Source organism: Lithobates pipiens, unplaced genomic scaffold (assembly GCF_037356315.1).
Source record: "Lithobates pipiens isolate NorthernLeopardFrog02 unplaced genomic scaffold, aLitPip1_a1.2 Scaffold_27, whole genome shotgun sequence".
Classification (NCBI taxonomy): Eukaryota; Metazoa; Chordata; class Amphibia; order Anura; family Ranidae; genus Lithobates; species Lithobates pipiens.
Window position 1 is genome coordinate 23339870 of NW_027507788.1, and position 17105 is coordinate 23356974.

Consider the following 17105-nt stretch of genomic DNA (forward strand, 5'->3'; position numbering starts at 1 on the left):
TGGCAAGTATAACAGCTCTTATATATGTATTCATTCTATGTATTTAGCTGTTTGCCTTTATCCTCCCCATTGCTCTCCCATGACCAGACATTCCCTGAAATACCCCATACATTTAGGTATAGGAGGCGCATGTCACCTTTACACAGACTGTATATCTGAAAAAAAAAACTATACATCTACTTTCTGTATTGCATATTGTAAATGGTATTCTCATGAAATCACATTGTTCCTAATATCTGTGCACCAGGGTTAGTGAAACTGATAGAGAGTTAAGTGGAGGAACGGCATTGAGGTAAAAAAAATAATACATAACTTCCTCATTTTCATTTCAAGGAGAAAGCAGCAGAGACTGCAAAGATTAAACACGGGAGGGACGCTCAGGAGTGGACATGATATCACATTGAAGGTATGGGATGTACACCCTTCTTAAATTGACCTTGATAGCTTAGGGCAGCCCTTCTCAACCAAGGTTCCGTGGAACTGTAATGTTCCTTCAGGGGTTGCTAGGATTTCTTGAGGTGTGACTGATTGACCTCCTATTTGATGGCGCTTGCATAGATCTGGGGTCGGGGGGGGGGGGGGGGTATTCTGACCACCACTATACAGGTATTCTTTCCACTGGCCACCAATGTAAGGGGCATTCTGTCCACTGACCCCACATGTAACGGGCATTCTTTCCACTGGCCACCATTGTAAGGGACATTTTTGCCACTGACCCCCAATGTAAGGGGCATTCCTTCTACTGGCTATCAACATAAGGGGCATTCTTTCCACTGGCCACCAATGTAGGGGGCATGTTTCCCACTCACCCTCAATGAACTGGCTTTGGCAGGAGTTCCCTGAGATTGAAAAATGATGTCAAGATTTCCCTTAGGGTAAGTGAACATTCTTGCCATTGGCCACTAAAGAGCATTCTGTCCACTGACCCCACATGTAAGGGGCATTCTTTCCACTAGCCACCAATATAAGGACATTTTTTTCCACTGACTCCTAATGTAAGGGGTATTCTTTCCACTGGCTACTAATGCAAAAGGTGTATTTTTCCCACACACCCCCAATGAACTGATTTTGGTATGGGTTCCCTGAAATCGAAAAATAGTTTTAAGGGTTCCCTTAGGGTAAATAAATATTCTTTCCATTGGCAACCAGTGTTGCATTCTTTTCACTGATACCAAATGCAAGGGGCATTCTTTCCACTGGCCACCAACGTAAGGGGCAATCTTTGAACTGATCAAAAATGTAAAGGGCATTTTTTTGACTGACCCCAAATGTAAGGGGTATTCTTTCCACTGGCCACCAACATATGGAACATTATTTCCACTCGCCACAAGTGTATGAGGCATTTTACCCATTCTGCCCCAATGAACTGCTCTTGGTAGGGGTTCCTTGAGATCAAAAAATTATTTTAAGTGTTCCCTTAGGGTAAAAAAGGTTGGGAAAGACTGGCATAGAAGGTGTATTTTTGTTCACAGTTATGTTAACAGTTCCCAACTGTCTCTCTTGTGGAACCAAATGTCTCTATCTTCTCTTCTCCATAGATGACCCTCTTTTAGGTGTGATGATGTATCAGTGTAAGTTAATGCTCTATTGCTAATATTGCTATATATTAATGCCCACCTTCTAACTAAGCGCCGGTTCACACCCGTCCCGCTCTGTGCAATGGAACCGTTCTAATCGGAGTGACTCGAGTCGCTCCGACTTAGAAAAAGGTTCCTGTACAACTTTTGGGGCGACTTGAGGCGACTTGCATTGACTTCTATACAGAAGTCGTTTTGCAAGTCGCCGCAGTGGTCGCGTCCAGGTCGCCTGAGGCAGTCGTACTGTAAGTCGTGCTGCCTCAGTGTGAACTGGCCCTGTATAGTTGTCTTGTGAGGAATAGTAAAAGGAAAAATAAACAGTGTACAAAACAGCTGTGTGTTAAGCAATCATCACTTTGTGTAAAACAGAAAAGTAGATCTCCCAAAATGATCTTGGAACAAAACCCACCAATAGATCTATTTCTTGAAGATCATGTGGACATGGCAGGCAATGCACTTTGGGACATGTACAGTAGAACACAAGATGTAAGACCAGAGAAAAATGTTCAAATAGATGATTAAAATGTATGTACTGTACCCACTGTATATATCTATTTAGTTATATCCATCCTTCAACAGTCAGTTCCATGGGCACCATGTCTGATACACTTGGAATCCTTTTTCCATAGGGTTTTCCTGGCAATTGTTGACAAGGCATGTTTCCAGGTCTTTCCTCAACCTTCCCTTATTAATCGGTGTGGGACTGGAATGCAGAATGAGATAGCACATATGCAGGGCAGGACTTAGGGTGGTGGGGGCCCCTGGGCTTGAGTCCCTTTCGGGGCCCTACCTTCTATACACTACCATATTTATCGACGTATAAGATGAGCCAGCGTATAACACGCACCCCAAGTTTAGGAGGGAATTTTAAGTAAAAAAATTACATTTAAATGCCCATCAATGCAGCCTTATCAGTGTCCATCTGCAGCCTTGCCCAGTGTAGCCTTGTCATTTGCAGCCTTGTCATTTGCAGTCTTGAAGTTTAAAAATGGCACCGCGGAGATACAGAGTCCTATGTATCTCAGCAGCTCTCTGGTCCTCTCGCAGTCCCAAGCGGAGCCGAGAGTACTTGGCTCGGCTCACAGTCACGTCCAGTCCCTGTGTTATGTCCATCTTAGGGCGGGACTGGGCATGACTGTGAGCAGAGCTGAGCTGAGTACACTCAGCTACAGCTATGTATCTCGGCGGGGCCCGCGGGGCCCCCTATTGGGCGGGGCCCATGGGCTAGAGCCCAGTCAAGCCCAATGGTAAGTCCGGCCCTGCACATATGCATAGCCAATCTATACAAACATACTAGGGTCATTTTAGAAACCAATAAGAACATGCAAACTCCATGAAGATAGTGTCCTGGCTGAGCTCTGAAGCAAAGAACCCAGTGCTGCAGTCGGAAGTGCTAACTACTAGGCCACCAGAATTAAGCATATCGAAAACAAAAATGTAATATATTGCAGGCAGTGTTTGAATGTGGTAGCTGCATTAGTTTTCACTTTCAAGTAAAGAACATTGTCAGCGAGTACAGAAAAATACCTGTTGGTCCTGCCAGACATTAACTATCTTTGTCACTTCATGCCAGCTGAAAATACAGCATTAAGAATTTTACCCCTTTTGTGTAATCCACTAGTTCCATCAATCCATCATATAATGGAAATAAAAGCAGACATGTTTGAGGTCCAGTGTATGACAGCCACAGTGGCCCCTATAGATACAGTGGAGAAATAAGATACGAAGGAGCAGAAAGTGCGTTGTTTTCAGGATCACTTGGTAAAGAGGGAAAGCCTTGAAACGAAGACAGTCACTATACCTAACGCAATATAAGACATTCTTACCTTTGGGTTTAAATACAGTTTAACCACTTGCTGAACGATGTCGGCATATATATGTCGGCAGATGGCACGGCTGGGCAAAGTAACGTACCCGTATGTTACTTCGAAATTCTCAACGTGCTCGCGTGTGCACCACCTGCCGCAAGCTCCATGACCATGCCCCCGGGAACCGCGGACTCGATCACCGCAATTTTATGCAATTTTATAGCATTGATCGTTGTATTAATGCCAATGGTCCCAAAAATGTGTCAAATATGTCCGATGTGTCTACCATAATGTCGCAGTCACGATAAAAATCGCTGATCGCCGCCATTACTAGTAAAAAAAAATTATTAATAAAAATGCCATAAAACTATCCCCTGTTTTGTAGACGCTATAACTTTTGTGCAAATCAATCAATAAACACTTATTGTGATTCTTTTTTACCAAAAATATGTAGAAGAATACATATCGGCCTAAACTGAGGAAATTTTTTTATATATATATATATATATATATATATATATATATATATATATATATATGTTTTTGAGGGATGTTTATTATAGCAAAAAGTTAAAAAATAATGCGTTTTTTTTTCAAAATTGTCGCTCTTTTTTGTTTATAGCCCAAAAAATAAAAACTGCAGGGGTGATCAAATATCACCAAAAGAACACTCTACTTGTGGGGAAAAAAAGGATGTCAATTTTGTTTGGGAGCCACGTCGCAAGACCACGCAATTGTCAGTTAAAAGTGCTCTGTTCAGGAAGGGGGTAAATCCTTCCGAGGGGCTGAAGTGGTTAAAGAGGAAGTAAACCCTGATGGGTTTACTTCCTCTTTCATTCCCTGCAAAGGCAAAGCATAATGGACTACTATGCATCGCATAGTAGCCCATTATGTGTCACTTACCTGACACAGGAGCCAGCGATGTCACCGCTGTCCCCTGTAGTCCGGCGCATCCATCTTTTCGGTGGGGTCTCGCAGCTCCGCCGCTGTCATTTGGCGGAGCCGCGATGACGTCACTCCCGCGCATGCGCACGGGAGCTGACACGCACGGCAGCTCCACTGTTGGAAATGCCGCGCTCAGTGCGCCTGCGCGCCGCTGTCTACGGCGCATGCGCCGTAGACAGCGGTGCCTGTCTTTGGGCAAATATCTCCTAAACCGTATAGGTTTAGGAGATATTTCTTGGACCTACAGGTAAGCCTTAATCTAGGCTTACCTGTAGGTCAAAGTGGTTTCTAAGGGTTTACAACCACTTTAAGACCCATTTAACTTTGTCATGTTTGGAATAAGCAATGGTCACACACATACTTTTTTTTCAAATTCTTCAGTGTGTTGAAGTCCACATAATCCCTTATTGGTTCAAAGGGAATCTGTACTACCATCACATTAGGGAAAGTAACAAGCTCATTACACACAACAAGATGCCTGCTGCTACCATTGCCACACTCCACCACTGCCAAAGCAGCAAATTCTGTTCGGTATTTGCATAGAGCTAGGTAAGTCCCCCTGATCAGTCCTAGCTATAGGGCTCTCAGGAACATGACATTGCATTGTGGGATGCAGTGCATGGTGTACATGTCTGCACCATACAGTATCTGGAAGTACCAGGTTTTTGCGCCTCCAGGTATCTAATGGTGGCTGCTGTAAAGTGTATTTGTTTCTTTACTTTAAAGGGATTGTAAAGTGAATTTTTTTTTTTTTTTAAATAACAAACATGTTATACTTACCTCCACTGTGCAGCTCGTTTTGCACAGAGTGGCCCCAAACCTGCTCTTCTGGGGTCCCTCGGCGGCTGTCTCGGCTTCCTCCCGCAGGTGCTTCTCACATTCATGCGAGCTCCCTCGCATGGTGACAAGCATCTGCAAGCGCGCTCCCGTGATACAGCCGGCGTCTATAGCCGTTCGCTGTATCACACGGCCCCGCCCCCCCGGCGCTCCGTGTCAGTGGATGTGATTGACAGCAGCGCGAGCCAATGGCTGCGCTGCTTTCCATCCATCCACTCCAGCCAATCAGCGGCCAGGCTGAACGGTGGAAAGGACGTCGGGGGACGAGCGCGGGACTTTCGGGGGGTGAGGTAAGTAAAACGGGGGGGGGGGGGGCTGGGGGCGCAGGCACTGTCAGATGTTTTTTCACCTTAATGCATAGAATGCATTAAGGTGAAAAAACATTTACCTTTACAACCCCTTTAAGTGAGCTTAGTACAGGGCTACTTTAAAGGTTACAGTGTGGGGTGGATCCTACTTGTTCTGGGAACATGCAGGAGGGGATCTTTGATGAACTGGTTTTACCAGTTAGGCCCCTTTCCGATCAGGTCCGCCTGTTAGTTTTTCAGGTGAACCTGATTGGAGCCTCTATTCACTCCTATGGAGCTGCACATGTCAGTGGAGACATGTCCACTAACACCTGCTGCTATCCGATCTGATCCTGTCCGTGAAATACAGACGGATGGTGACCCTATTTTCCACCCATCTGCATCTGGTGGATCATATCAGATGGGATCGGATGAAAAAGGAGAGGCAGCCCGTGCGAAAGGACAGTAAGTAGGGATACCAGTTTATCCATGGAGTTACAGACACACACCATGTGGCTGATTTACTAAAAGAGTAAATTATACCAACTTTTTTTCACTTGACTTAGAAAAGAAGGTGAAGCTGTGCTGACTCCATTCATGTACAAGCAAAATTAAATATTTTTTTTCATTTGCGTTGCACGTGTAGTACGCGAGTATTCTTAATTTTCACCACATTCGCTAAAGTAGAAATTTGTTTACAAAGTAAAAGTTACTTTGTAAAGTGAACATACTACTGTATACTCCTTTAGTATGTAGCAAGGTCCCGGGCCTCCAGAAGCCTAATGGTGACCTCCAGAGTCAGGGACAGCTGACATCCTTCTGTGTAGAGGGGGTTACGAGGCATTGTGGGTGTAATGCACCCATGGGCACCAGACACTTCTTGAATGCAAAAAGATTTATTGTCTCTTAAACAGAACTGTGGGAGAAAGGGTTTAGGGCCAGGACACCCTATAGTAGGTGCAATGTTAATTGGCAGACTCCAAGACTTCTATAGGTAGACAGCCATGCAGGGAAAGGCACCCATGTGTAGAAAAGCTGTCTCCTATGACAACAATCTTGAACAGTTTCTAACAAAGATTACAGTGAACTCTTTGACTTCCTCTACAATCTCCTATCGTAGTTTTTCACTCAACTGAGCTCCCAGTTTCTCTCACTAGACTTTTTGATCCACTGCCACTGTATCTCCTTAGCTCTTCCAACCTTCTCTCTCAGTATCTTTCTCAAGTGTCACCCCCACTTGCTTGCTGGGTCCCTAGCTTGACATCCAAGATATTTCTCAAGCCTCACCCCACTGGCCTGCTCGGTCCCTGGCTTGGCACACAAGGCTGCTCTGCAAGTGTCACCTCCGCTGGCTGGGTCCCTGGCTTGACACCTGCTGAAGTCTCCCAATTCTTCATTGTCCCCAGTTGGCGAGAATACTGCTCTGGTTCTTGCTTCAGCTACTCACAGTGGCCCCTGGTAATAAGGTGGATGATCCCCTAGTGGCAACAGCTTCCCATCTACCTCCGACCACGACAGGTTCTCCGGCCTGCAGAACCGTTACTTCTGGTTGGACTGCAAGCCGCAGTCCCAACCCTATGCTGCTCTATTGCTTTTGGATAGGCCCTCAGACAGCCTAGCAGCCAGATGTCCCTGGGATAGGCCTCAGGCTCCAGCCTAGCAGACTGGGGCAGTACAATACACATCCACCCAAACAGCCGTTCAGGTGGCACAGAACCCTGATCACCTGACCTCACCCAAATATATAGGTTCTCCCAGCAGGCCAAGGAAACAAAGAAGATCCCGGCCCATTGGCTGAGATACCCCATCTATTCCTAATCTGTCCTTGCAACGCCCTTGTCTTATCTAATGCCACCAGTAGGGATGAGCTTCGAGTTCGAGTTGAACTTATGTTCGACTCGAACATTGCCTGTTCAGCGAACAGTGAACAATTTGGGCTGTTTGCGGCAAATTCGAAAAGACGGAACACCTTGTACAATCTATGGGAGAAATCTAAAGTGCTAATTTTAAAGGCTAATATGCAAGTAACTGTCCTAAAAAGTGTTTGGGGACCCGGGTCCTGCCCCAGGGGACATGGATCAATGCAAAAAAAAGTTTTAAAAATGGCAGTTTTTTCAGGAGCGGTGATTTTAATAATGATTAAAGTGAAACAATAAAAGTGTAATATTCCTTTAAATTTCGTACCTGGGGGGTGTCTATAGTATGCCTGTGAAGGGGCGCATGTTTCCCGTGCTTAGAACTGTCCCTGCACAAAGTGTAATTTCACAAGGAAAAAAAGTCTTTTAAAATCACTTTGAATTTTTCGGCTCCCGTAATACAGAGAACACTCAATGAGTGTTCTCTGTATTACGGAGCCGACAATTCATTCATTGATAAAAAAAAAAAAGCGTGGGGTTCCCCTAAATTCAATTACCAGGCCCTTCAGGTCTGGTATGGATATTAAGGGGAACCCCGCGTCAAATTTTAAAACAAATTGACGTGGGGGTCCCCCTAAAAATCCATACCAGACCCTTTATCCGAGCACGAAACCTGGCATGCCGCAGGAAAAGAGGGGGGGTTGTGAGAGCGCCCCCCCTCCTGAACCGTACCATGCCACATGCCCTCAACATTGGGAGGATGCTTTGGGGGTCTGTGACCCCTCAAAGCACCATGTCCCCACGTTGATGGAGACAAGGGTCTCATCCCCACAACCCTGGCTAGTGGTTGTGGGGGTCTGCGGGCAGGGGGGCTTATCAGAATCTGGAAGCCCCCTTTAACAAGGGGACCCCCAGATCCCACCCCCCTGTTTGAAATGGTAAGGGGGTACAAAAGTACCCCTACCATTTCACAAAGAAAGTGTAAATAATGGTTAAATAAGACAAATACACTTTTGAAAAATTCCTTTATTAAAAATAAAAAAAATAAAAAAAAGATTCCAGCGGCGGTAATCCACTCTTGCTATCATCATTACATCAGAGGGGGCTTCCCTCACCAGCGTCAGAGGGGGCGGGTTCAGGTGACGGGTGGCCCCGCCCTCCTAATATAAGAAATGTCAGCGCTGTGATCCCCGCAGTGTCTCCACAGTGGAGACAGAATACGGATGCATGGATGGACTGCGCTGGACTGAAAATCACCTGTTTCTGGATCAGATCAGCCATCGCTGGACCCCGAAGAGATGATCATCCATCGCTGGATAGGAAGAGTGGATTAGCACCACTGGAATCTTTATTTTTATTTTTTTATTTTAAGTGATTTTGTCTTATTTAGTTTTTAGTTTATTTTGTACCCCCTTACCATTTCAAACGGGGGGGCCAGGATCTGGGGGTCCCCTTGTTAAAGGGGGCTTCCAGATTCTGATAAGCCCTCCGCCCGCAGACCCCCACAACCACCGACCAGGGTTGTGGGGATGAGGCCCTTGTCCCCATCAACATGGGGACATGGTGCTTTGAGGGGTCACAGACCCCCAAAGCATCCTCCCAATGTTGAGGGCATGTGGCCTGGTACGGTTCAGGAGGGGGGTGCTCTCCCGTCCCCCTCCTATTTTCCTGCGGCCTGCCAGGTTGCGTGCTCGGATAAAGGGTCTGGTATGGATTTTTAGGGGAACCCCCACGTCAATTTTTTTTTATTTGACGCAGGGTTCCCCTTAATATCCACACCAGACCTGAAGGACCTGGTAATTGAATTTAGGGGAACCCCACGCTTTTTTTTAAATTATCAATGAGTGAATTGTCGGCTCCATAATACAGAGAACACTCATTGAGTGATTAGGTAAAGAAATAATTTAGCAACTCTTCCAGTAAAAGTTACAGTGGGCTGAACTGACTTGTGTACTGTGGTAAATTGCATACTTAGTCCAAAGCTTAGCTCCTTCATTAAAAGACTTAGAATACTTACAGTATCTCTCTGTTGGACAGCAAATACAAACTACATCACCTTCAAGCAGTGCTTCTTCCAGTAAAATTCTCAACGGTCAACACTTCTGGGAATGTCAAATGCCTCTGTGCCCCACTGCGCTCTGTGGTTCTTACTGCCAGCACCTACATCACTACAGAAAATAGTAGTGACACAGGGACCCTTGGGAGAAACCATGGAGGGCATCAGGGGACATAGGTTATACCTGGATTTGTTGAATGATGAAGACTTTGCTGGAGGTTCTACTGTTTGAAAATAATGATGTTCAGGCTTTAAACACATCTTCTGATCTTCTGTGCCCCTTTATGTGACCTAAAGCCTAGACAAAGATCACATCATCTCTGGCTAACAGTGGGATTGTGGCTTTTTCATCTTACCAGAGACTGTATTGCTTTCAATCAGACAGACCTTGTCCAGAAGACTTGTTGTTAGATGAGAGCATCAGCAAGGCACAACAGGCAGAGCCTGTATCTGTAATGAGCAAATAAGGCTGCCCTCGTGTAGATGCAAATGTAGCACCCTGGTCCTAAACAGGGCTGCTAATAAATCTAGTTGTGCTAGGTGGTAACTAGCCTGGCTCATTAGTAGGGTGATCCACTGACTTTTGCCCTAAACCTGAATTTGGTGCACCTCTCTCTTCTCTCACTAGGTGGCATTGCCGCCTGTGGCATTAGAATGACAAGGGCATTGTGAATTTGGGTTAGGAGTGGATAGGTTGTCCCAGCCAATTGGTAGAAGTCTCTTTGGTCCCATGGCTTGCTGGGAGAGCCTATTTATTCAGGAGGAGTCAGGTGATCAGGGTTCTGTGTCAATTGGCTGGCTGTCTGGGTGGACATGTGTTGCATTACTCCTGGTTGCTAGGCCAGAAGCCTGAGGCCTATCTGGGAGCACCTGGCTGCTAGGCTGTCTGAGGCCTATCCAGGACTGTGGGAAGCAGCACAAGGTTGGGGCTTCAGGTCGGGAGCCTAACCAAGTTGCAGAGGTTCAGCCAGAGGGGGAACTGAATGTTGCCAGAGGTGAAGGAGAAGCAGTTGCCACCAAGGGATGACCACTTCTGTTGCCAGAGGCAAGTGAGGATCAAGGTCAGACATAAAGGGGAAACGGTTGCCACCAAGGGACAACCACTCCTGTTATCAGAGGCCAGTGCATGCAGTCTAAAGAAGTACCAGAGCAGCCTATTTCACTAGTCGGTGAAGAAGTGGGAAATCTTCAGCAATGTCAAATCAGGGACCCAGCGGGTACCGTAAGTGAAGCTTGAGGAGTAAACAGCAGGTTAGCTGTGGAAGAGCTCAGGGGATCCAGCAACGGCTGGGGTCTTTGAAGTCTAGACACTGGGAGCTCAGTGTGAAGATCTATAGTGGGATACTGTGAGATGTGAGAGAAGATCTACAACGGGATACTGTGAGTTACGTGTGCAGATCTATATTAACTGTTGAAAGTTCAGTTGCTATAGGAGACAGTGGTTGCTACACAATACAGATTGCTGCATTCAGCTTAAAAGCCCTCGTTCTGTATTGCGGTCTGCATAATTCTATTGTTGTCTGCGGAGTTTGCCTTAATTGCTATTGCACTTGCCTAAGGGTGCCCTGTGCCCTAAACCCTTTCTCCCCAACGTTCCTGTTAAGAGAAAAAACTCTCGCTCTGTTAATTTTGACAAAAAGTGACTGGCGCCTAATCTTTTTCACCTTGCACCACACCCACTATGCCTAGTAACCTGTACCCTGAGGAGGAATGCCATCTCTCCCTTGGAAGTTGGGGAGACCTCTACACAATCTATACATACTGCAGAAACAAAATTTGAAACCATTAACAAGCACTAATATGGTTATTTACATACTGCCCCTTCACAATTACATAGTTACATAGTAGGTGAGGTTGAAAAAAAGACACAAGTCCATCAAGTTCAACCTATGTGTGTGATTATATGTCAGAATTACATTGTATATCCCTGTATGTTGCGATCATTCAGATGCCCGCTGAAACCACCGCCTGTGGAAGGGAATTCCACATCCTTGCTGCTCTTACAGTAAAGAACCCTCTATGAAGTTTAAAGTTAAACCTCTTTTCTTCTAATTTTAATGAGTGGCCACGTGTCTTATTAAACGCCCTTCCACTAAAAAGTTTTATCCCTATTGTGGGGTCACCACTCACCAGTATGGTATTTGTACATTGAAATCACATCCCCTCTCAATCGTCTTGTTCAGTGCTCGCAACCTTTCTTAATAACTAATATCCTCCAGATCCTTTATTAGCTTTGTTGCCCTTCTCTGTACTCGCTCCATTTCCAGTACATCCTTCCTGAGGACTGGTGCCCAGAACTGGACAGCATACTCCAGGTGCAGCCGGACCAGAGTCTTGTAGAGTGGGAGAATTATCGCATTATCTCTGGAGTTGACCCCCTTTTTAATGCATGCCAATATTCTGTTTGCTTTGTTAGTAGCAGCTTGACATTGCATGCCATTGCTGAGCCTATCATCTACTAGGACCCCCAGGTCCTTTTCCATCCTAGATTCCCTCAGAACCCCCCCCCCCCCTCCCCCAGTGAGTAGATTGCATTCATATTTTTGTCACCCAAATGCATTATTTTACATTTTTCTACATTGAACCTCATTTGCCATGTAGTTGCCCACCCCATTAATTTGTTCAGATCTTCTTGCAACATTTCCACATCCTGCGGATAAGATATTGCCTGCTTAGCTTAGTATTGTCCGCAAATACTGAGATTGAGCTGTTTATCCCATCCTCCAGGTTGTTCATTAATAAATTAAATAGGATTGGACCCAGGACAGAACCCTGAGTACTCCCCATTTATCACCACCCTCTGCACTTGCCCTTGTAGCCAGTTTTCAATCCATGTACTCACCCTCTGGTCCATGCCAACAGACCTTAGTTTGTACAGTAAACATTTATGGGGAACTGTATGAAATGCTTTTGCAAAATCCAGATATACCACGTCTATGGGCCTTCCTTTATCACACGATCAGAATTCTCATCGGAAAAAGCTCTGATGGTTTTCCCCGATGGAATTCCAACGGAATTCGGCTCAAGCTGTCTTGCCTACACACGGTCACATCAAATTCCGATCATTTATAACGCGGTGACGTACAACACGTACGACGTGACTATGAAAAGGAAGTTCAATAGCCAGTAGACAATAGCTTCTGTCTCGTAGTTGAATCTGAGCATGCGTGATTTTTGGCGTGTCAGAATTGCATACACACGATCAGAATTACTGATAGAAAGTTTTTCCATCTGCAAAATTGAGAACATGCTATCAATTTTTGGCTGGCAGAAATTCAGACAGCTAAATTCCGATGGAGCGTACACACGGTCGCATTTTCCGATGAAAAGCTCTCTCTCTTTTTCTGACCGGAATTCTGATCGTGTGTACGCAGCATTAGAATAGTTTTTACATTTTAGAATGGGGTGCCTCAGGACTGTCCATAATTTTGAAGGGTGCCTCGAGATTGTCCATAATTTTAAAGGGTGCTTTGACTGAAAAAAGGTTGAGATACACTGCCGTAAACAAACATGAAGAAAGAAGAAAATCCGACATCCACTTGACTGATGATAAAATAGTTCAAGCCTTATCCAATATCCACCAAGACATAAAACTATCCATCATATAAAAAAACGTGTTTCTGCCCAACCTTAGGGCTTTAGTCATTATGACTAAGGCCCTAAGGTTGGAGCAGAAATGTGTCACTTTTTTTTATATGATGGATACTTATATGTCTGGATAGATATTGAGTAAAGCTTGAACTATTTTATCATCAGTCAAATGGATGCCGGATTTTCTACTTTCTTCGTGTAAGAAGACCAGTAGATTTAAGGCAGGATCAACGTATTTTATAGAGAAAAAAAAGGGGGGAAATGTGTATCTATTTCAGAGATGTACCGAATATAATTTTTATTTATATTTGCCAAGACATGCGCCACCTGATCTCTTCTTTGACAAGTGCTCAATGTCTAAAGATTAAATTAGCTTTTTAAGTATCTTCTGTACAATACGCATCTATATAGTACAAGAGAAATTAAGAGTATAGCCTCAGATGAATATAAATAAAGTATGACGTACCATCATCCAGAAATTTTTAGAAAGTATGGTTTTTTGGTATGGGGTTATTGGAGTAGCCGTTCACGCTAACTTCATTATAACCAACCCAGACCAATAGTTGATGTTTGGACTATACCGGTACTTTATGTAAAAAGAGAAAGAAAAAGTAGATAATAATAAAATTTAACACATGTTTAATAAATACAAAAAAAACGAAATACAAGGTATCATAAATAAAATCGTAATACACCCCAGCGTCTTTGACATATACAGATACTCATAAAGGAGTTCAGTTCTGGTGGCGTACGAAAAAGTCTCCTCTACTAGTTTCGCGGATCATCCGCTTCTTCAGGAGGATATCTATAGATAGTAATAACATACAATTCATTAACAATCAAAACAAATTCATATAGATAAAAAAATGGAACATTGTTCAACCAATAATTATATAGGATAAGAAAAAGGGGAATATGAGGACATTTACTCACCCAGAGGCTCAAAGAAAGGTAATATAAAAACAAATTTCAGGTAAGTGGGCCCTTTTACATTCCCCCTCTGGCGGACATGGGGGATGAAGGGCGTATAGCTCTAGTGAAAATGAAATATTAACCCAAGAAAAAGGGGGGGGGGGAGAGGAGGGAGAGGGGAGAGGAAAAAAAAAACCAACCTTTCCCAACCCCCGACCCACACAAAAAACTCTCTCCGTCGAGTAATAATAAAGGCTTACCAATCACAGTATATGAAGGTATATGTTATAGCCAAAAGGGAGTATAATGCAAAGGTTCGATGGTATAGGCAATAAAATGAACCTGCAAGCGATTCAGTATGTTGGGTAAGGATAGAATATCGTTGCGTCTATATCAAAAAATAAAATAAAAGAGGGGTATATATATATACATCCATTTCATATAATAGTAACACGTATTTAAAAAATCAATATATTACCTGGCGGATGTACATAAACAGGGCAAAACCACCCGTTCTACACTATCGCCTATAGGCAATTCACTATGTTGGTTAAGGATAAGGCACCGCTGCGCCTACATCAGAGACAAAGGAAAGGCATGTATACATATCTGCCCCACGCAATGTTAACCAATATTTGAAGAGTCCAGATAGCAATCAAAAATATTACCTGATGGATGCGGGTAAACAAAACCAAAACACCAGTTCTACGCTAACGCCTGCCCAAACACAGAGGTCTGAACAGACCGCTGCTTTATGGGACCCCCAACAAGCGTCCCGTCAGGCGTACCCGCCGGCGAGAACATCGGCGGTGTCTGACGTCACGCCGTCAGCGCCTCCACACTGCGCATGTGCGCCGTAAAGTGACGCCGCAACGGAAGTGCGCAGGAAGGAACAAAAAGACAACGGAACCTCCGATGTCACTGTCCTAAACCATGCAAGCCATGGGGGAGAAAAATCCCACCCACAGGCCAGGAGGAGCACATGTCCACCGGAGGGGAAAATATCAAACAGGGACTCCACAAAGACAAACAAACACCGGGAATAAAACAGAAGGGAGGGGGGGGGAGGAAGGGAAGGAAGGAAAGGGGAAGGGAGAGGGGAAAACAAAGTTTTGCTCTGATAGATCTGGGTGAGGCAAAATCCTACATATACAAAAACAAGTACAACTTGCAATGGGACTATATGATGGCATGTTTTGACGAATGTGTGTCAAAGCGCTTACTGAAAGATCATAAATAAAATGGAAATTCCCTGAAAAAACTTGCATGACGAGGCAAGAACAATTGAGTCCTGTCCGTGATACTTTTTTTATTTGCACGAACATCCAAATTTTCAGGAAAAGCTTTCAGTATGTCCCCTTCTTCGTGGTCCAAGCAGTACTAATACACAAAGTTTCAACAGAATGTGAATATTAGTAGTTTGTGTTTTCTTTTTTGCATTTGTGCTACATAAAGTTCTGCTAAAACTTTTGCACTTTTGGTTGTTCTTGTTGCAAGTGCACTAATATGGCTACAGTCACTTAATGCACGACAAGACAGAGACATACTATTCTGAACAGTGTTAAAGTTCAACAACAGGAAGCCAAAAGCTTAAATTACAGCAATTCCCGCTTCCTACTTTTGCATCAATAAATCCTCTAATTAACCAGAGGCGAAGAAGACCCGCGTTCCGGAAACCCTGTCCCTGAATGCTCAGTACCTTAAACGGTACAGCATTCAGCCCCCTCCAGCAATAGCCTGCCATAAAAAAATATATATATAAAGGGCGCAAGGGAAACAATACATGAATCAAATAACAAAATACCATACCTCCCAACGTTTTGGGATGGGAATGAGGGACACCTATCAGCAAAACTATGCAGGCATAGGACACACTCCTTGCCACACCCCTAACCACTTCAATACCTTAGGGCGTCAGATGATTTCCTTGACATTGAGTGGGGGTATCTGAATGATGCCTGCAGCTACAGGCATCATTCAGATATAATTTTTTCAAGCCAACGATTCTGTACACGGTAAGAATGCTCATAGTGGAAGCTCTGCCACTTGATCGTTCGTATAGGCGACAGGATGATGGGACGTTCCCCCCCCCCCCCCCCCCGCTGCCATCCGATGTTTCCATCGGGGGCTCGGAGAAAGAATCGGCCGGCACTGTATGATGATGATAGCGATGACTGGTGACCAGATGGTCGCCAGTCATCTCTATGACCGTCGGAGCCCCGGGCGGGACGTTATGACGTCACGCCTGGGTTCCCCAGAAGTAAACAAAGCCACGGTCGGGGTTGTCAGCATGAGATTTTTGAATTTTTTTCTCGATCTCATGCTTTCCAGCCTGGAGGAGAGATGTGGGGTCTTATTGACCCCTGCATATCTCCATAAAGAGGACCTGTCACACACCATTCCTATTTCAAGGGATGTTTACATTCTTTGTAATAGGAATAAAAGTGATAAAAAAATATATATATTTTTTAAAAAGTACAAAAAGAAAAATAATTATGTAAAAGAAAAAAAAGTAAAAAAAAAAAAAGTAAAACGCGCCTGTCCCTGGTAGCTCGCGTTCAAAAGCGAACGCACATGTAAGTCCCGCCCACATATGTAAACGCCATTGAAAACACACATGTGAGGTATTACTGTGTGCGTTAGAGTGTGTGCAACAATTCTATTCTCACTAGTCCTTCTCTATAACTCTAAACTGGTAACCTGTAAACATTTTAAAAGTGTCGCCTATGGAGATTTTTAAGTACCGAAGTTTGGTGCCATTCCATGAGTGTGCGCAATTTTAAAGCGTGACATGTTGGGTATCTATTTAGTCGGTGTAACTTCATCTTTCACATTATACAAAAAAATTGGGCTAACTTTACTGTTTTGTTATTTTTTTATTCATGAAACGTTTTTTTTTTTTTTTTTTTAAATCGTTTGAAAAATTATTGCACAAATACCATGCAAGATAAAAAGTTGCAATGACCGCCATTTTATTCCCTAGGGTGTATAATGTATAATGTTTGGGTATTCTGAGTAATTTTCTAGCAAAAAAATTATGATTTTTACATGTAGGAGTGAAGTGCCAGAATAGGTCCGGTATTGAAGTGGTTAAAAGAGAATTGTAAAAAAAAAAAAAAAAAAAAAAGATTGGTTAAACCCACAAGGCCTTTTTTTACCACTACTATTCCTTCATATTGGCTTTTGGAGATTACAAATGCAACAATTTAAAAATCAGATGAAAGGTTTAGGGCTGG

At 44.0% G+C, this 17105-nt stretch overlaps 1 protein-coding gene across 3 annotated transcripts in view; it reads left to right on the forward strand.

The window, feature by feature from the left end:
• Window positions 1-283: 283 nt before the first annotated feature.
• The window catches only part of LOC143933661 (uncharacterized), a 46289-nt gene continuing 29467 nt past the window's right edge, over window positions 284-17105 (forward strand). Inside the window, exon 1 of one of the 3 annotated variants that reach the window (XM_077456619.1) lies at window positions 284-406. The gene's annotated coding sequence lies outside the window, so the exon portion shown is untranslated. Of the gene's footprint in view, window positions 407-5772; window positions 5920-17105 lie in introns of those variants that run through there. The other 2 variants (XM_077456621.1, XM_077456620.1) reach the window with 2 other exon arrangements.